Source organism: Melospiza melodia, chromosome 2, assembly GCF_035770615.1.
Source record: "Melospiza melodia melodia isolate bMelMel2 chromosome 2, bMelMel2.pri, whole genome shotgun sequence".
Taxonomy (NCBI): Eukaryota; Metazoa; Chordata; class Aves; order Passeriformes; family Passerellidae; genus Melospiza; species Melospiza melodia.
In genome coordinates, this window is record NC_086195.1 from 91,630,030 (window position 1) to 91,651,586 (window position 21,557).

General features: G+C 41.3%; 1 protein-coding gene across 1 annotated transcript in view; it reads left to right on the plus strand.

Annotated features, from left to right (window-relative positions):
* The window catches only part of ENOX1 (ecto-NOX disulfide-thiol exchanger 1), a 357,032-nt gene that overhangs the window by 95,850 nt on the left and 239,625 nt on the right, over positions 1-21,557 (plus strand). Inside the window, 1 exon segment of the mRNA XM_063149347.1 lies at positions 15,716-15,804. The gene's annotated coding sequence lies outside the window, so the exon portion shown is untranslated.

Below are 21,557 nucleotides of genomic sequence, written 5' to 3' on the forward strand. Positions count from 1 at the left end.
TGTTATTAGGAGACAGATCTAATGGTATCAGGTGCAGTGGTACACTGATGCAAATAGGCAGCTTTCAGGGCCCAAGTTAAGCCACTGCACCCTGTCACCCTGGTGGCTGCTCATTTGGAGTTAGGAGGGCTTATGCTGGGGCTGTGTAACAAACACTGAGGGGGGTGATGTGTCTCATGCCTCCTTAGCTCTGGGGCAAGCTTCCTGTGGGTGTGGTGGAGGTAATGCTTCCAAAAGCCTGTGCAGAGGGACTGATGAGAAGGAATTCCAACTAGCATCAAAGGGGAGAGGGAATCCTTCAGACGTCACACACTAGATTAGGCAGAGGAAGGAAAAAGGGGTGGTTGTTTCTTTGAACAACCTCTTTTAAGTTACAGGTGAAGCTGAGGCAAAAGAGTAACTCTCCTGTCTGAATGTGGACATAGGTTTTTGGCCAGATGAGTAATCTAATACTGATTACACCATCCTTTTCTTTGTTAAAAAAATCTGTCTTTAATGAAGGAGAAGTGGCAGGAAAACATCCAGAGATTTTTAATTTTGCAGCTAACGCCACAAAGCAAAAAATCAGGTTTTGGTGACTCAGCTCTTAGCAGGATTGTCCCATGCTTTGGTGCAGCAATGACAGCAGAAGCAGTAGTTTTCAGAGATAAAGCAGTAGTTTTCAGAGGTAATGCTGAGCTGAGCCCTGATACACCCTTCAGGGCTGTCATCTTCAGGGCTGTTGGTCAGACAGTTTATATTTTCTGGTCTCAATATGCTTATGTTTTAGGGCTAAAGCAGCCAAAAGAAACTTTTTCATGGCCAACCAAATGGTGCCTTTTTCTCTCAGAGACTCCTTTTTTTTTTGTTTTTGTTTTTTTGGGTTTTTTTTGATTTTTTTTTTTTGTTTGTTTGTTTTTGGTTTTTTTTTTTTGTTTTTTTTTTTTTTTTTTTTTTTTTTTTTTTTTTTGTTTTGTTTTGTTTTGTTTTTTTGTTTTTTTTTTTTTTTCCTGGCTGCTCTGTGCTTTACAGTCTCAATCTTCACTTGAAGATATGCATCATAGTGGGCAGCCTAGGGTTAACCTGAGCAATTGTGCCAGCTGTCTTTCAGTCCTGGCTTTACCAGTCTGATCTCAGCTGTCAGCATTTACAGTCCTTGCTGACAAGAGCTCTCAGGCCCAAGAACAAGTAATGTCACCAAAAAGGCACTTCAGCAGCTTGTATTTCAGTCCATCTTTAGCAAATGTCTTTTAAATTTCCTGTGGATCTTATAGGAGCCATATGAAATATCCTGGGAAGTTTTATCAAAGGAGGGATACCAAGATGCCAGTGGGAATTGCCACTGAGGGTTATGGAACCATCTTCCCAGCCCTTTTCAACTCATTCCCAGGTTGTGAGCCAGGAAAATTCTTGCTTGTTTCAAGCCTATCCCAGATACCCAGATATTTTACCTGTGTCTGGGGGCTGCCTCATGGTAAGAGTAGAACTGCACAACTAAGTACAACTCAGGAGAGTGCAGGGTGGAGGGGGACCTGGCAGAACTAGACAGCTTAATTGTGAGACAATTCCCTTCTTCACCTGGACAGACAGGCAGTGCCTTCAGCTTGCATCTGAGGAGCTTCTTGTCAGACCTTAATTTGCATGTTTTCACTGTCCCACCTGATCCAGGGTATACATATATATGTAAATAATTACAAATATATAAATGGCAAAAAACCTCATGAAAAAAATCAAAAATCACCACTACAAAAAGAGACTCAGTGGTAGGAAGGAGGAAAACTTGGTTGTAAATGGGTTACATAGATGAGATACTTCAAATTTCTTGTGGCAAACAGATTATTTCCCCCCCGGATGCTGTTCACAGTAGAGGAATTCCACTGATTTGGTCCTCAAATAATAGGAAAGAGGAGGATGACATCCTGAAACCATCTTCCACCACCTTTGAAGGACTGGGGCAGTTTCTCCACTGAGAGTTTCAGAATAACTTGTTCTGCTGCATGGGACCAACATGCTTGAAGCCGTTGAAGAGGCAAGAAACTGAGCTGGTTCATTCCCAATTGTCTTGCGACTTTTTTAGGAGGAGGGCAGCACATTTGTATGTTGCTGTCTAGATGTACACAAACAGACTGACAATTTCTATGTTTCCTTCAGAAAATAAATAGTGACCCTCCAGGAGTCTGTCCCTGTAATCATGCTTCTGTCTTTGCCCCAGGCTGGAAAAGGGTTTTATAAAAGTTAGGGACTGAATGAGGATATCCTTTTGGAAGCAAAGGAAGGGGAAAATTAGCCACCCACGAATACCAGTTTATTGTAGCAGTGGTGTATAGGTGCTGCCCTCCAGCTGGTGGGGTAGGGCAGGCTAGAGACAAATGCAGCTGGGGGAGAGCCTGCCTACCCCTCAGTGCTGCTGTGCGACCATCCATTTCTGAACCCTGCCCTTGCAGATAATTTCTAGCTTTTCTTTTTCCACTCTGCCTCACCCTGTTGGTTATTTACCCAGAACATGATTTTCAGCCCCATCAAAACCCTTCAACCTTCATTCCCATCTCTTTGGTCCTGCTTTCCTTAGTCCATTCTTGCTCCTCAGCTTTCCCATATGCTGAGGGAGAGAGCCATTAAGAGAGATCCCCCCCATCCCCAAATAAAATTAAAAAGTACTAATGAGTAATGAATGTAGTGACTGTATAATCTGGCAATTGCCCTCTCTCCCCCTTCTTTCTCCCACAGGCTTTGATGTTCACTTTCCCCCTTTCAGTTCTGCAGTAGGAGTAAATTCCTTGCCACTGAAGAATATCTTTTGATTATCCATTTTAATGAACACCTTAATGGGAATTCAAATAGTATAAGGCACAGATTGGACTCTGTACCCAACCTGTGCAGGACTGAGATCCTACAGTGTGTTACTGGAAAAGTCTGTCTTATTCTTGCAGGTGAAACAACAGATCCTGTTAACAGGAAATGAAATTACTAATAGCAACTGGCCCATGTTGTTCTTCTGACAAGCCAGCTTGTGGAGAGTGGTTTGGTGGCTGATAAGATAAGGGACTGGAAAAGAGACGTTGGGAGGCTGTTTCATTGAAACTTAAACAAATCTCACGTGCTCTAGATTGGTTGACGTCCTGCCCTAATACTTCACTTTTATTATTAACCAAAAAAACAAAATCAAATCAAAGTTCCCAAGGCAAAACAAAACAAAGTGAAAGTTCCCAAGGCACAGCAGGCTAAATAAAAATATGCTGAAAGACATGCATAATATATTAACTGTAGTTTGCTTCATTTGTAAAGAGCAAAAGAGAACAAATAACCAGTGTTTTTGCCCCTTATGGGCCTTTGTCAGGGACATACTTCTCTGAGCTGTTCAGTGGAGAAAAAGATTTTTAAAAACATTTTTTCATAAGATTTTCCAAGCTGCCCTGAAAAATATATATTAACTATTAACTTGTTCCTGGGATTTTTTTGAAGCAGGACATTTCCAGCTCTCTGACTAATTTGAGTAAATTTATGCCAACAATAATGCAACCAGTTCAAACCTGCAGACCTTTCTCTGTCTAGCAAGTGGGTGCTACTGAGCTGTACAGAACAATTTACATGTATGTGAACTGCCAGGACCAGACCTTTAAACATAATTTCTGTGATATCCTCCTCAAAATTGCAGCTAATAATATAGAAGCCTTTTTTTTCCCCCATCTTAGTCATAAATCCTCTTAAAATGTAATTCTAAGTAATGTACATTTAAAGACTGTAATTTAAAATCAAGTGTTTCTTTTTTGGTTTCTTTTTATTTTTTTTTTCCTAGAGGGGGTGTATCCTGCAAATGCTTTAGAAATGAGAGCCTTATTTCCAGCACAGATACAACCGTTCTGGCTCCAGTGCTGTCCTCAGCCTGACTCCTGTCCACATGCTGTCTAGTCCACACCCAGCTGGCTGCTATTCTGTGCCAGAGCTTGCTGACACAGCCATCACTGGGAAACTTGTAGGAAATATCATCAAAATATGTCCTAAACATAACAGCATGGGATTTCTGAGGGACTCGATATCCTCTTCTGCACTTAAAGCACTATATATATATATATATATATATATATATATATATATATATATATACACACACACACACACACTGTGGTGTTGGCAGATGGAAACTAGTGTTTTTAAGAAGTTGATTTAAAAGGTGACAGATTCCAGGCAGACAGAACAAAACAGATTTTCTTGCTGTTCTAATTCCTGCTGGATATACACCCAGATATCTAAAGAAACAGTGTGCTTTTCAAACCTTTACCTGAAATGACCTTGCAGAAATCTGGAGAATCGTCTTTGCAAACTTGTAGTCAAATTTTGTGTAAGGGTTTCTTTTGTGAACCAGTTCTCAAAATGGGCTCAGGCTTCCTTTTTGACCCTGTTTCACCCCATTAAAATCCCTTTCTAATTTTTTTACAGTTTTTGTGTTTGAAAGCTTAAAAATCTGAATTGTAATGTTTCAGTCTAACTGAAGAGCATTTACAAAAGTATAAACTTGTATTTCAGAGAACAGCCCCACTTGTGCTTGTAGGGTGCAAAATACATCGTATGCAGCCATACATGCAGTCTGTCCTTGGTCTTGGAAATGCTTCATGAGAGATTTCATCCCTCACTGATGTCTTGCTTTTATGATTTTTTAATATGCATGTGTACTTGCAAACCGAGAAGTTCATGTGCGCAAAGGGCTGCTTTTCTTTTGAGAGTGTGGCTGTTAGGATTAGGCTGCTGGAGGCCCTATCTCCGTCTTTTCCAGAGGTGACCTCTGTTGGTACTTAGTTTTTAGTGTAAGAGCTGCCTGTGCATGCAGCTTTTCCATTTTTCTATTAGTATTTCCTTTATCAGTTCATGACACAGATACTTTAGCAATGGGCATGTTGCAAATGTATGTACAAGTCTCTTGCAGGCACAGAAAGAACCTGTTTTGCTCCAAACAACCTTACTTTATGTGGCTGTAGTGGTTGGAGTGCAGACACTTTGCAATTTTAGTATTAATTCAAGAAGAAGTGCTTGAAGAATTTATTCCAATGCAGAATTATTCTGCTCTTTGGTGTTTAGTGGACACAGGCTAGTTCAGCAGAATCTTTCCATGTGCAGGGCTTTAGGGATGTGAAGTGATGCCATTAAGATTCTCCCTTGGATGACACACCCTGATACACGATTGCTGTTTTTTGGAGGAGTTGTTTATTTCATTCAAATCTTTCTTTGCTAAAAGCTTTCTGCCAGTAATTGCAGGCTCCAAAGTCAGCGGTAACATGGCAAAGACACATCCCAAATATAACAGATCCTAATTATACTTTCATTTCTTAAAGTCTCTGTCAGGCTGATTTCTGCTTAAAGAGCAGCTTGCCAAACTGGAAGTGAGCTTGCAGGTGATGTGGGTAGGAAAACTATGCAGAAAATAATGACCTTTCCCTCTGTCAAGGGCATCTGCCTGCTCATTACTGCAATGATGTGGTGCCACAGAATCCCTCAGGTGTACTCACTGATTCCTGCTGATAGAAATCCAGAAATCCTCCACTCTGCTCAAGCAGACCCTTTTTGTGTGTTCATGTGGGCATGATGAGACACACTATATCCCCTCCAGGCTTAATTACGTGACACAGGACTGCGAGTGAAGGTGGAGGCCAGCAAGGAGCTCCAGCGAATCTCCATCAGGGCAGTTTTTCTAGCCAGAAATAGGCTTGTGGAACCCCCACCAGTACTACTCATTCCTCTTAGTCTGTAGTCCAAAAAAGAATGTATTTCCATTTTGTGGCTTTGCTCTTAGTAGTTTAAGACAGCAGTTTTCAACCTCAGTTCTGCTGCTAACCTCTCCCAACCACAAAAAATCACTGTGTGGCCCTATTATCATCACATTACTTAAAATAAACACGAACACGGCAAGTGCTTCTGCCCTTGCTAGAAGTATTTTGTGTCTAGAGTCATGGACTCTGGTTTTAGAGGAGGCATTTCAGTCCAAAAGACCATTTTCTGCTTTGCATAAACCTACGTGAATTTTGCTGGGTCAAGGATAAGACTTTATTGCAAGTAACTCTTTGTAACAAGCCAGTAACAAAAGAAATCAGAATATGCCTCTTTTGACAGAGGGCAAAGTTTAAAAAAAAAAAAAAAAGAAAAAAAGAAAGACAGAAGAGTAAGTTTGTATAACTCAGTAACTTTTGACATTTTTACTGCCTTCCTTCCAGGAAAATCGAAGGAGTGGACAATGCTTCTGATCACTGGAAGGGATTTGGGGAAAGTCTTGTCCACATAGGAAATCTGTGTTGGCAGAAAAGTATCCATGACAGGCAGTTACTCATCTGAGTAATTCCTTAAATGTTAACCAGACTTTCATGAGCAGATTTCCAAATCATTGAACTGACCAGAACTTTGCTCCAGTGCTTTGAGGACTATTCCTAGCATAAGAGTCTCCTTCATTCCTTTTCTTTCCCTCCAATAACAAAGTAAGAAGATACCAGAGTTTTGCTTTTGATTGTTCCTTATGATCAGCTCTTCATAGGGACTCAATTTGTGCTGCTGTTGCTGCCAAAAAATCCCCCATGGCAATGCAAAGTTCCTTTTTCCTTAGTACAGACAACATTTGCAGACCTGATGAAAGCGTTTCCCTCCAGGCTGTTGTTTTCTCTATACTCACTACTGCTACCATGTCTCATGGTCCTAATGCCAAAATGACTCTTTCCTGAGGGAGTTACTCACAAAGGTGGTAGACAAATCACTATTTTTCCTCCCCCGTGTGTGTATGCTTTCTTTCCGGTATCTCTTAGGAAGGAGATTTTTTCCTTCTTGTTATTAGTGGTCTCATTTCAAGGTGTATAGAAGTTTTGGTATTGTGTATTAGAGATGAAAATTTGCCAAGCAATTTTTTTTCTTTTTTTATTTAATTTTTCAGGATATCATTGGTTTGGATAGCAGATGCAGATATGTAATCTCTTCACAAAGATTGTATGAATTGCAATTTTCGTGTGTATATTCTGTGTTGCAGAAATGCCTCCATGGTCAATTGGTTAATATCACTTTTGGCCCATTTTATCATCTTTTCATGATGGTGCTGTACAGTGTCTAATCATGCTACACTGATAATAGGAAAATATGTGTTTGCATGAAACAGTTATCCATTATAATATAATGGAGAAATTACTGCTGTTTTTATTCCTGCTAAGATCTGCAGTAATTTAGCTGCTTTGATTTAAGTGGTTATGTGCTCTGAAATATTATGGTGTTCCCTACCTTTCTCCCCTCATATCTGTCCAGTCTCTTCCAACTGGTTGGGCTGCTTTACCTGTGAGCCTGCTACTGCTCTGGGCTTGAGTGGCTGACTTTAATCTCTCTTTCAGTGCTACTCCAGTCATAGTAATATTCTGTGTATTTTGCTCACATTTGGGCACATATCTGTAGGGCGTTTTGTTCTAGCTCTGTGCTCTGCTGACCCCTGGATACTTTTAGCTGTACCTAGCTTGGTTGGAAGTCATAATTGTCCTTAATTCAGCACATGTGAGCCCACACCTGAAGTACTGTATCTGATTTTGGGGTCCCCAGTAGAAGAAAGGCATAGGTAGACTGAAGCAAGGCCCCTGGAGGACCACCAAGATGTACAGTGAGCTGGAGCAGAAGATATATGAGGAGTGGAGAGATCTGGGACTGCTCAGATCAAGGGAAGGTCATTGGGGAATCTTTTTGCTGTCTAAGACTACCTAATGGGAGGGGATGCATAAGTCAGACTCTTTTCAAATGTGCATGATGATAAGAAAAAGAACAGACACAATTTGGAACATTTGAAATCCTGACTGTATATATTTGGAGGGGAAAAAGTCACCATAGGTGTGATCAAAGACTAACACAAATTGTCCAGAGAGGCTGTGAAATCTCCAACCTCAAAGCTGTAAAAAACTTGACTGGAGAAGACTCTGAGCAATCTCTTTTAAGCACAAGAGGACCCTCAGTGGTCCCTTCCAATATAAATTATTCTGTGACAACCTTAACCTCAGAGAGAAAGAGCAGATGATACAGGCAGCTTTGAAGGTCTGGATGGGAAGCTCTGGGAATCAGTCTCCAGAGAAAGAGGATTTGGGGGATAGCTAGTTATAGAATCATAGAACAGTCCAGATTGGAAGAGACCTTGAAAGATCATCTGTCCAACATTTTGTGGGAAAAGAAGTCTAGATGAGATTATCTAGCACCCTGTGCAATTGCATCTGAAAACCCTCTAGACAGAAATTCTACCACATGCCTTAGGAGGTTGTTCCAGTGGTTGACTGTTCCCAGGGTAAAAGTTTATTTTTCATATTGAGCTGAAACCTCTCTTGGTACAACTTTCATCCCTTGCCCTTTGTCTTTTCCCTATGTCTCCTTGTAAAGAGAAAGCCTCCATTCTCTTTGCAGCTGCCCTTTTAAGTACTGGAATACTGTGATGAGGTCCCCTGAGCCTTCCCTTCTCCAGGGTGAAGAGAGGCAATGACTGAATGCAATTTTCATCCAAAGTTTTATAAACAGTTCCACTGAAAAAGAGGAGAGCAAGGCAGCTGCAGGAAGGTGAAGGACAGGGACAGTAACTCTAGCCAGTTCTGATGCCTTGAAGTCCCATCCTCCCAGATTTCTCTCCTCAATTTGCTTTTGTTTACACTTCTTGGGCCTGAAGCTGCAATGGTGTCCTTGGTTCTCAGTCTAGAAAAGGATTGTTTTGTCTAAGTAAACTGTGAAGAGAACTTGCTAACACTTTATATGAAGTTCAGAATTATATACAAATGCAGTACAAAATCTGAAAAATATGACAGCTAAAACTTAAGACATCATTCCCTCCTCTATTTTTGGAGGACTTGGAAAGGAACTGGGCACAGAATATCACTGCTGACCTGCAGCTTGTCCAGAACTGCTGTGGTTTAATCCCAGCCAGCAACTAAATACCATGCAGCCACCCACTCACCCCATCCCCCAACACCCCTCCCTGTGGGGAGGAGAATTGGGAAAAAGTAAAAGTTGTGAGTTAAGAGCAGTTTAATAAATGAAGTAAGATAAAATTTAATATTAACAATAACAATAATAATGCTGCTAATGATGATAATAGTAGTTATTGAGTAATGAAGAAAGGAGAGAAATAAACCCCAAGAAAAACAGTGGTGCACAACACAGTTGCTCAGCACAAAATGAGCAAATGCCCTGCCCATTTCTGAGCATGATCTTCTATGGTATGAAACATGCCATTGATCAGCTGGGGTTATCTGTCCTGGCCATACTCTCTCTCAACTCCTTGATTGGCAGAGTATGGGAATGTGAGCAGTCCTTGACTCAGTGTAAGCACTACCTAGCAGCAATTAAAACATCAGTGTGTTACCAGCCTTATTCTCATACTACATCCAAAACACAGCACTGTACCAGCTACTAGGAAGAAAATTAACCCTGTCCTAGCTGAAACCAGGGTGAGGACACAGCTAACAGGCAAATGATGTGGAGCGCTGGCTGACTCCTGTACTCCTACATGAGGTCAGTAAGCAGGATCCTGAACAAGAGGCTCACAGTCAGGCAGGGCTGCTTGTCTTCCTTTGCTCCCTGCCTCTCTGCCTGCCTGCCTTCAGTCCTTGGTAACACCCAGGCTGCTGGCAGCACAGTAAGGAGGCTGGTGAGTATCATTGCATTAGCCTTTATTAAAGGCAGTTAGCATTGTGTGCTGTGACATGTACCTGGTATTTATTACTTTTTCTCTGGATTGCATGGTATCATCTTGGATGGATGTGAGCCAGTTTTCAAATCCTGCCCTTCCTCTTTCCCTCCCACGTGTTGAAAATCCAGCTGTGTTCAGCAGGTATAAAAGTGCTGACCTAGAGAGCCCATGACAGCCAGCTGCACTCCTCTATTCCCTTTCTCTCCTGTTTCCATCGCTCATTTTTCAAACAAAGCAGTTCTGCTCTTTCTGGTGCTCAAAATGGGAACTGTGCTTCTCGGTGCAGAAACTTTCTGCCCTTGCTGTCAGTCACACAAGGAGTTCGTGTGCCACCTGCATTAGTTTAGGAAAAGAATCACTTGTACATGTTCAGGGAGAGCCAGCTAGTCTTTAATTCAGTTTTCAAGTATGTAGTATGTTTTGCTCAAGCAAATACTTAATTCAGTTCACCATTTGAAGTTTGTTAGAGAAGCAGTCTCAGTAAGGCATTGTTCAGGAGCATAAATCCTAGTAAGTCTTTGGAAGTATAAATTTTGCTGTGGCATCTTCTGATCAGTGAAACAGGTCTTTTGTCTGGTCAGCTTTTCTCCATGTCACAGCTGCCTTGGGAAGGGCAAACAGAAACTTTAGACTTTGCATGAGAATATTCATCTTCCTTACACAGCAAACGTTCCCCAAATTGCTGTACACTGATAGCTTCACACCATGGCCACCTTCCCACAACAGGTCCCTGGCCTGAGGAGTCACAGAGACCTCCACAGTACAGAGGAATCACCATCTGAATTGCCCTGTGCAGTGAACATGAGGCTGGGTTTCACTCTTTGGGTGCTGGTGGAGCTGGAGATGAGGTACAAAGTCACAGACTTTGTGCTCAGATAGTCAGCAGAGGAAAAGACACCTGTCATGCTCAGAGGGTTAAAAAAGTGGAGCAGCCTCTGTACTTGCATTGCAGAAATGTGAGTGAGAAAATACATGATGAAGTGAGGGTGAAATTTGTTGCAGTGAAGAACTGAACAGTAAACAGCACCTGTTGCTTCTGTGCTTTTTGACTGTCATTTATGAAATGGCCAGATCCTTCAGGACACTGCTGTTCATTATTGATTGCATTTTGCAAAGCTGAGTATGGAGAAGATGCAACCTAGGAACCTCTGGAAACTAAAGGAGGCATGAGGGGTTGTTGGTTTGTTGTTTCTTTTTTTTTTTTTTTTTTCCCTCTGAAAAAATTTCTTTTAAAGCAAGTAGGACAGACAGAAAAGGGAACATCCCCTTCATTGTTGTGATGCTGGTGAATTGAGATATCCTGGGAGAAAGAGTCTAAACAAAGGGATACGCTGGAGTGCAACCATACTGTGTGAATTGGAAGTTGATAGCAAAGAGTTGTCTACAAGTAAGTAACTTCACAACATTTCCATCAGTCCAGGGCATTGAGTATCCCTGCATGCTCCAAGCCAAGTGTTGGCTTGTTTGGGGGCTGGGAATTGCACTGTTGGAAATGACAGGCTGCCAAGCCGTTCTCAGAGATACAGGCAATTTTTGCAGTGAGCCAAGAATTAAACTTTATGGCCAAGAGTTAAACCTTGTGTGAGGTGAAAAATAACAACCCTTTTGCAGTTCATATGCTGTTTATGCATTTGTACCATTAAAGAATAAGTCTTATTTGGAAATAGGTCTCAATTTTGAAATCTTTTAAATTTCCCTCTTTACATACTGTTCTTGCACTATAAGAAGGCATCATCTGCTGCTTTTAAAATGTACTCTAAGTAGTAAGACTTGAATAACAAATGCTACATTAAGCTAATAAACATCTTTAGACCAGTGGGTCATGGCACTGAAAATGCCTGTTCATGAAAGCCCAAAATTCTTCAGCTTTAGAAACCCTTGGAAGCACATAAATCACTCAAAATAAACCCACAGAGAAATTATCTCCCCTTCCCCACTGCTGCCCTGCTGTGGGAAAGACCTTTTGCTACCCCTGATTTCCCCTCGGAGTGAAATCACATCCACCGCTCAATACAAAATTAATAAAGGTATGTTGAGCAAACACTGACATATCCCCAATGGTGAATTTACATCCCTCCATTCTGTTTAAAATTAATAAAGGAAGACAAGGCATACAAAACCAACGCAGGAGAGTATAAAACCCCTCACACAAAGCCCACCAAGGCTCGGCACTGAGGGCGAGCTTCTGCGCCAGAGTAAGCGTCTCTAAGCATGAGGCAAATCTTGGGGTGGAAGTGCTGGTTCCCTTCCTTGGACAGGTTCAGGAGGGCTGCCTGGCAGCATGCCCAGTGGATTTGTCACTCAGGAGTGGGAATTGCCTGAGCTCTTTGATGTGTTTGCAACGTGTCTATGACATTCCCTCCTTCCTGCAGGTGATGTGCAGGATAAAAGATGATGTTTCAATTGAAGTCTTGCTCAGCTGCATCCCACTTTCCACTTGCCTTCTGCCCTTCCCTCTCCCAAAGGCACACTCTGCTGTCATCAGCGTGCAGTTATGGGTCTGTGAAAATTATCTGTGATCTGAACAGCCAGCCAAAGGCTTTGTGGTCTGTTGTGATGGACCAGGGACTGCTGGAGCAAGGGATTGAAGATACTCTGAATGTCTGTGGCATTCGCCCCCTTTAGAAAATTGCCTGATTTTAACATAGAAAATGGGTAAGCATCCTCAAACACTCCTTAGATAATTTGACTCAATGATTATTTGCTTCTCAGGTACCTCTTTATGGACTGGGATGCCTGGCATGGAGGTCAGATACCAGCAAGAAGGGCTCTCATAGTTATCCTACAGAAATTAGATATATTCTCTTATACTCAAAGCAGTCAATAACCTCTTCTTTACCAGCACCTGTTACATCTGTACCCTTCAGAGCTGTGCCAACCCCCTCCATAAGTGCCAGCTATTGATTCAGCTGCAGAAACTTCCCACAGCTGATCGTGAGCAGTTGGAAACTGTCAGTTTTCGAAATGTTTATGGCCACACATTTCTGAAGAGATGAGCTGTCTTTTGTTGCATGCTGGCTTCAGGTTAAGCTATTTTTTATCACTCTGATGTTTTGTAGACACCGCTGGTTACTCCCAGGTTTGCAGCATCAGCTTCTCCCACCAGTTCATGTGTATTTTATGAGCCCAGAGATGTTTTGGCAGAAAGTGGAGCTGTGCCAAAAAGCGTTGTTCTTGCTTTTCTTCATGCTCGCCTTTTTTTCTGTACTTGCAGCATCTGAGGAAGGGGAATGCTATAGCTGTGGCAAGGAAAAGCTGCCCAAATTGCTTGGTAGAGTGATGGCTTGTGTGCATATTTACAACTGTGCAGGAGCAGTGTGTCAACTGTGTGTCTTAATCTCCTTACCTACCAACTCCTCACACTGCTTCTGAGACAAATTGTGCCAGTCTGTGGTGGCCTGTTGGAGATCTGTAGATGGTACTTTGGTTGCCACAAAAGTAGGATTTAATTGGGGACTGTATTGCAAGGACTCCAGAGATTTTGTCAAGCTTGATGTCCCGTGTGGGATCACACCAAGGCATCCCCCTTGTGCCCTGTGGGACAGACCCACAGTGTCCTCCCTCTACCAGCACTTCAGTGGGACTTCAGTGAGTACAAGGCCAAGCTGCTAATCTACAAATTTCAGAAGCACATTTTGCAAGCAATGCCTTTTAGCTAACTTAAAGGTGAACTGCTCATTTGGATGAGGAACTGTGTTAGGTAGGATGAAACTGTTGCAAGAAAACATCTTCCTTCCAAGAAAATTCCCTTCTCTAGGCGAGTCTTTAGTCATCTTTGTAACCTTTGTCATCCTGTCCTCCCTGGGGAGTTTACTCTGTGACCTTTTCTATTCTACCAAGGCATCTCATAAATTATTATTCTTTTAAATGGCACTTAGACTGTCGTCGTGACTGCTAGCCTTGAAGATTTGCAGTCTACTCTGTAATTTTGAGGGGGAAAAAATGGTTTAGTGACAGAAGAAATATTGTTCCTCATGATAAAACTACTTTTGTGTTTCATTTTCCACTCAAGTCATTCATATCCCTGTCACTAACCTCATTCAGGTCAAGGGCTTGAGGCAGAGAACGGGCATAATATTTTTGGTCAGACTGATGCATCTGAATATTGCAAACATCTGTAATTTTGAATTGAAATGAACATTGTGTTAAATCCTCAGGCAGATATTATCAAGACATAATAGATTACTGAAGTTTGCATTTCTTTTGGCAATTCAGACCAAGGCTCTGTTGACTGGTTATTCCAGACATTAATGAACCTTTTTACACAAAGGGAGCTGCTCCTTGTGGCTGCAAATTAGATCCTGGATTCTGCAAACTTTAGGAAATTCTGTGGGCGAAGTAGCTGAGATAATAATGAAAAAATTAATCAGGCACACATTAAATGTGAAGCATGGAAGAAAACATCTGCAGCACTCGGTGGACATCTGGGTAACATACTTGCAGTGCTGTTTTGCCAGCTTACATCTGGAGTGGTTCATGAGAAGAGAGCAGATGCTAGTGTGAAATAGGTCATCATAGCAGCAGGGCATCAGAACAGAGGCATTTCTTTTTTTTTTTCTTGCAGTAACAGCTATTTCTTTTTATTCACACCAATTATGAAAATGTTAGCCAAGTATGCAATGTGAATGCATGTATTGTGACAAGCCAGTGCTCCTAAAGGGTGTCAAGGTAGAAAAATAACCTAACAAGGAGGCTTCAGAGAAGTAGCCCTTTTGCATTACACACAGACTATTCTTTAACAGACATAGTGATTATTTTTTTGTTAAGATTATGATCTTTTTTCCCCCATGCTTTATTTTTGTATTTAGTAGAGATTTTGCTAAATGCCTTCTAGGTGGCAAATGCCCAGAAGCAAAGATGCTAATTCAGGCGAGTTTCATCAGTCATTTCAAAAGAGAGGTCACACAGATAAGAGAAATGAGCAGTACACAGTATGTGAAGCAGTGACATTCAGTGAGCCCTTGTCACTAGCAGCCATTAGCATGGAGGCCTGCTGTTGCCTTTCAGTGCTTTATGTGCTTTTCTTGACCAGTCAGGGAGCCTTCAGAGCACTGCAGCACTTAGTAGCATGCAAGTTATTGTTTCTTTCTTGAATGCTTTATATTTTTAGTACCATTTAGATTTTTCCGTGCCCCCTTATGCATCTAAATTTTAAAGAGAATCGAAGAATGCATAATTCATATCTGTCCCAGAGGTAATGGAATGACTCAATGATATCCGTGAAGGAGATGATTTTAAATTTCATGTCTTATGCAAGAGGTCATATTTATACAAAAAGTGCAAAATTGGTCTCAGGGATACCCAGATAATTATCCTTACAATAATGAGCGTGGATTCCAGGGGGGAGTGTCACAGGAAGCTTTAGTGTCTTGTGTGTCACCATCCCTTATTATCACGGAGTCATGGTTGTCGTGATTGAAAACTGATCTCAGGCTATGACTTGTATTTTGACTTGGAATAACACTTCCAGGAGGTGTGAAAAGACAGGTTTGCTTTGATTCTGTTGAAGTATTCATGCAAGATGTGAAGCATTTGTTTACTGCTGAAATTCTTTCCTTCATTTAAAGGAAAAACAATTGTTTATTGATGTTGGGCAGAACCCACCAGTAGATGCTTTGTCACACAGCACAGTTCCACTAGACTATTTCTGCTCTCCTTTCCCAAAAGCCTAGAAGTGCCATGGCTAGAAATAATTGTCTAGTTCTGTGATATGCTATATGTTTGAAAATGCACTTTATGGTCTGTATTACAGACAGTTCAAAGGGAATATAAATTGGTGCAGTATTCTCTCTTTCTTCTAATCCAGTTCCACATATGCATTGAATTTTTACCCTGAAATATATCTTTAACAGCAACTTACCACTTTGCATTTTATTTAACTTGGACTTTGCTATATTTGTGTAATTGTTATGATCTAGCTGCTCCTGTAGTGTAAAATGTTTAATATCCTCTAAACCAATTCTACTCTGACTTTTAGCATTGTATATCCAAGGAGAGAGCTGATTTTAATTGATTTTCCTTTGGGACCTTCCTAATTTTAACTTTACTTTCCAATTTTTGCAGGATTGGCCATGAGAATTTGTAGAGTTTGAAATTTGGAAGTTTGGAAATACTGTGATGGGGCCACTGAGAAGTTACCTTCCTGTGTACAGGTCTGTAAAATGTATTGTGTTCTGACTATTTGTCATGGTTTAGGAATGGTGTTCTCCAATTTAGTGTTCCCCCTGAAACCACTCCAAGCTGTATGTTGCTCACTCCCCTCCTCTCTCCCTGCCTCATTCGCTCCTTCCCTCCTCCTTCCTCTCCTCTATGATGGAGTGGTGAGGAGAATAGGAGTCACAAAAGATAAAGATGACAAACTGAGATAAGAACAATTTACTAGAAACAGCAATGCAGTAAGAAAACGAACAGTAACAGCAACAATACTAATGATAGACCGTGTAAGAGAAAGAAATCTTCTTGCTGACCCCCTAGAAACCTCTGACAATACACAGCCACTCCCTCTGCCATGCTACCCCAGTCCAGAAGCAAGCCTTTCCCCCTGTCCTTGGAAGATGACCTGAGGTGTACAGGATAACCTCTGGGTCCTAGCCATTCCCCATCCTGGCCATTGCAAAAATTAACCTTGCCCTGGCTGGAACCAGGACAGTATTTCAGCATGTAGATCCCTGTGTTGACTTGTTATCTTTTTTATCTTGAATGCCTGCAAGGCAAATCTAACTATGCTAGAGAAAATGTTGTGAAAAATTCATTTTGTTTCTCACCAGATGCTTAGGACATAACTCTATTCTGTTACTGTTGTACAGATGTGGAGTAACCCATTCGTCTTTCCTTCGAAATGAGTGATTGCAGTTTATAGAGTTGAACTGCAGAAAGGAATTGGGCCTGTATGTCATTTTCTTCTCACTGCTCTGCCTTTCAGTATGTTTTGGAGCTGCATTACCCTAAAAGGCCCTGAAATCGATTGCTTCCATCCAGGTTGCTCATATGTGAGCAGCTGACCACAGTTACAGCTGTGGATATTTTCAGAAACACACTTAGCAGACGATCAGCAGAATTACTGAGGCTTTTGGGTCAGGAGGAGCTCAGGTTCATGGAAAGTTTACAAAAATGAAAAAAAAAAGTTTATATTTAAGAGACTGTAAAAAGAGCATAATAATAATGGCCTGACTCCTGTAGTGTCAGCATGGCAAGAAGTGGTGAGAAGCCTGTAGCTAATGCTATGTCCTTGTCAGCTGAAATGATAGTGTGGCCAGCAATCACTCTGATTTAGAGGGTAGAAAACACTCCCCTGCATTTCAATATGTTTTTCTATGCAGCTATATAACAGAGAAAAATTTTATTTCTTACTGCTTTCACAGCTAGTACTGAACAGCATTTTAATAGAAATCTGCCAAGAAAAACCTGTGGGAATCAACTTTTCCATCTGGGTGGTCATACCCTGCTATCGGTCACACTTGGGGTCTGTAGGAATTGTATGCCCTAAATAATAGTTTTCAAAAATGTTCATTTTTGAATATACTGTATTTCATTTGCTTGGTTTACCTTGGCATGCTTTGGGTGTTACTGTTTTCCATGTTGACTCTGTAGTCGCATACTGTTTTATTAGTCTGTAGGAATTCTGCAGGGAAAGTAGCCTGTAAACCTTAAACAAAATCAGATGGATTTAGGAGATGAGAGGTATCCAAAACAACTTTTAATTCATTCTTGGAAATTATCATGATAATACCTTTTAAAGCCAACACAGCTCCAAGACACTTTAGAAACTCTTTGAACCTAGATGTAAACCTCACACAAGGGCACAGCTTCTGTAATGAGCGAAAGCCCTGCATCAGACTGGTTGAGTTACTGCAGATACAAATCTGATAATGCTGCCTTGGGCCTGTGTTGAGTGAAAGCTCTGTGTTCAAAAATAAGTAGCTTTTCTCTGTAATTGAACAACTGTTGAATGATCTGTGTCATCCTAAGGCTTTGACTACACTGCTTCTTTCTTTAATGATGATACCCCTTCAGGCAAAATTTTTGGTTTTCTTAGACAGGGGGTGGGGAGAAAGAAGTGCAAAACACTGGAAGACATTTGGGTAAGGGAGAAATCTAGTTGCAGTTGGCATTTGCTAGTACTTTACTAGTAGTAACAGCAGCTTTATAAAATCTTCCTTTCCAGACCTGTCTATGAGTGTTGTTTGAATCACGCCTCACCTAAGGCTTCCAAAAGTTACTGCTAAAATTGCCAAAGCAAAGTGAGGTTGGGCCTGTGTCTTAATAACGTGATACAAATGCAATCAACAGCTGCCATGTGGAGAATTTTTAGGCAAGTCATTTGTCTAAAACACATTTTGAAAGTTTCCTTGTTCAGCAATCTAGTTCTTGGAAATTTGTGATGTACATACAAATTAGTACTGTGCCATTTAAAAAGAGGATAAATATGATACCCGTTTGATATATGTACATGTTAGATGCATGTATATTAAGAAGCATAAAGTAGTCAGGTAAGGATGCGCTGTACCTTCATTAGAATGCAGAAGCAAAGGGAAACCAATTAAATTAAAAGGCAAGACCATTCTACTGAAAAGGACATAGGAAGTGTAATTTCCCCTTGGAAAGTATTGCCCCAAGGTGTTATCAAAAGGTATTGCCAGAAATAGATATTTACATTAATAGGAATGCCGTCACAGATATATTTTTCATATTTTACCTTTATAAAGAAGTTACAACAGTGGTTACACAGCACTTGCAGAAGGCTGAACTCACTGATCCTCAGCCTGGGCTCTGGGTGAAGCGTCTTCTCCAGCTGTGTGGGTATCTCTTGTACCACTTCTCTGAAGCGTCTGGTGTTGATGTTGAATGGAAGCAGAACAGTGATCTAGCTAAATAATTAGTTTAACCTGGGTCAGCTATTTCCATTTATCCCATGTCTTTCACTGCAAATTTCAAGGGGTTTTTTTGTCATTTTTAAGTATCTCCTCCTCTTGTTTTCTTAATCTCTTGTTTATTTCCTGCATATGATCCCTCAACTCATTCTCCAGAGAGACCTCTTTCATTCCTGAGATCTTTATTACTTGTTCTCGCTTTGTTGGAATTTTATTAATGTATTGCTTGAGTTTCTAAAGTTTTCTGTTGGGGTCACTAAATACCTCTTGGGGTGTCCTCAGATCTTTGCCCTTGACACTCCCGTGGTGAAACAAGTACGGTTTGGTTTTACAGGGAGCAGAGAAAAACATAAGTTGTGAAAACAGTTCATGGCCAGCCACCACATGGGATGAGGAGGCTCTGACTCCTGGGGCTGGGCTCCTCTGCCCTGTCCTTCTGTTACAACCTCCTGGGCACACAGTCAGCGTGGGCTGGCTCCTGGGGGAGTTTGCTTGGGGCAGCACTGCTCTGTTGTCTTGCTCCTTCTCAAGTGAAGAATTCATGACTGGCAAAACACAAATCTGTCAAAAAAAAATAGGAGGGAAAGGGAGAAGGGAGAGGAATAGTCTAGGGAGGACACCCTTCTACTGTAGCTGTAATCATGGCAGCTACACCTTTGACGTCCATACCAGAGCTGCACATGGACCTGCTGCTGCACTGGATAGAAATGCAGAAAGGCCAGAAAGGCCAAACTCTCTGTGCCACCAGGCTTTGCCAGAAAGGCCAAACTCTCTGTGCCACCAGGCTTTGCTCTGGGCTCAGAGCTTCCCACCAGAGGCTCCAATGGAGGGTTGCAATGAGAAAGCAGAGGGAGCTGGTGCACAAACCAGGACTGTGAAAGAGCACGGTTATCTTTGTGCATCTTATATGTAAATTACCTGGCTACAAAGAGACAGGAAGGAAAGGGGATGTTACTGCCTGGAAATATGCCATGTGTGCATTTGATGCGTATATTTGAATTATTGAAAAGATGAAAACAAAATAGTTTGGTAGCTGGAGAAAATCTGTAAGCTAGATGCTTGAAGGAAGATAAAATGGGAAGGTGGGGGAAGTGAAAGCTGCCATGGAGGGAGAATTGTATTTTATTAGAACAGAAATCCAAGCAAGACTGTGATTTTGTAAAGACGGTGATTTTGTAAAGACTCTTGTGTCCAAATCCTGAGTCTTATGTGCAAACTAATTACAAGCACAATGAGCTGGTGCAAGGACTTGAGCACAAGTCTTGTAAAGCATGACTGGGGGAGCTGGGGGTGTTTGAAAAAAAGGAGGCTTGGGGGAGACCTTATCACTCTCTACAACTGCCTGTAAGGAGGGTATAGTGAGGTGGGAATTTGTCTCTTCTCTCGTATAACAAGCAGTGGGGTGAGAGGAAAATGCCTCAAGTAGCACCAGGGAAGGTTTAGATTGGATATTAAGAAAAAATTCTTCACGGAAAGGATTAGAACAGCACTGAAACAGGCTGTCTAGGGAGGTAGAGGAGTCACCATTCCTGGAAGTGTCCAAAATACATGGGCATGTGGTACTTAGGGACATGGTGGGGAATGTGGCCATGATGGGCTAACAGTTGGTCTTGGAGGCCTTTTCCAACCTCAGCAATTCAGTGATTTTATATGCATTTTTTACTTTCATTTTTGAATGGTGGCTCAGAGTGTCTTTTACCATTCAGCTCTGATTTTTTGTTGCCCACAGCAAGCCACAGAACAAGTTATTATGAGAAAATCTAGAATGACAGTGTGCTCACCTGTGTAAGAGCTGTGGCCAGAGGAACTGCAAGAGATTGAAATTCATATGTATGCAAGGAAAACAAACCAGCAACAAATGCAGACAGCAGAATGACCTTCTGCTGGATTTTATGTTCTGAGTTCTTTTCAAGGTATTTCTAGGAATGGTTGCAAGTACCTCCTCTGCTGGAGGAACATTCCGGAAACATCCTTAAATACTTCCCTGTTGTTTAATTATAGCTGCTTCCCAGAAGAATGGGAAACCAGTTGAGAGACTCCTGCAAACTAAGCAAAGTTTTCAAAGGCTCAAATTAGGAGTAAGAGTCTTTACTTGCCTCACTGTGGTGCCATCATCTTCTGCTTCAATGTGGCACTTGGATGATAATCTTTGCTGATCTTAGTTCCTGAGGCAAAACATAAAAAGAAGGGATACCTTTAGTGTCAATGGTCAAGAACACCTTAGGGACACCAAAGATAATTTGGCTCATTTGCCTTCACTACCAGCAAGAGTTGTCTAGATAATCAGAGAGAGATGTTTATCTGATCTTCCAGTGAGGAATTTTTCAGTGCCACCCCATGTAGCCTTTTCCAGACCTACACAACACTTGGGAATTTCTAAAATCCACATTATGCTCTATTTGCTCCATAGGGAGCATTTTGGTGTCTTATTTATCGTGAAGCTAGAGAACAGTTGAACATAACTTTCTTTATGGTAATCTTTCAATTATTAGAAAGGAAAATGACTTTGCATTGTAGCTGATTTAAGTTGTTAATCTATTTTTTTTGGAATAAGCAATTGCAGATCTTATAGGTCCCATTTAAAATACTTTTTCCTGTTTTCACCTTCCATGTGTTGCTAAATTCTTGATATAAATGCCAGCATTAAGAAGCTGAATATAGTCAATATGACTTTCAGATAATACAAATTATGTAAAATAAGCCCAGAATTTAAAAGTTCAATAATTATTATGGAGCTACACCCTCAGTCAAAATGACCCCAATCCATATTATGCCTCAGCTGTGTGTAAGTGGAGTCACTGCTAGTGCCTTCTCTCTCTTCCATCAGTTAAGCTCTCTCAGTGTGGTACTGGGTAATGAATGACACTGTTGGAGAAGCACTAAGTGAGCAACTGATGGCTCTCAGCATATGGATAATGGCACATCTTGCACCTTTTCATTGCCCACATTCTGCCTGCACAGAGATAGCTGAACAATAGATGAGGTGAAATGGTGGCCGTAGCACATTTCAGAACAATAATTGTCCATTAGGTCCC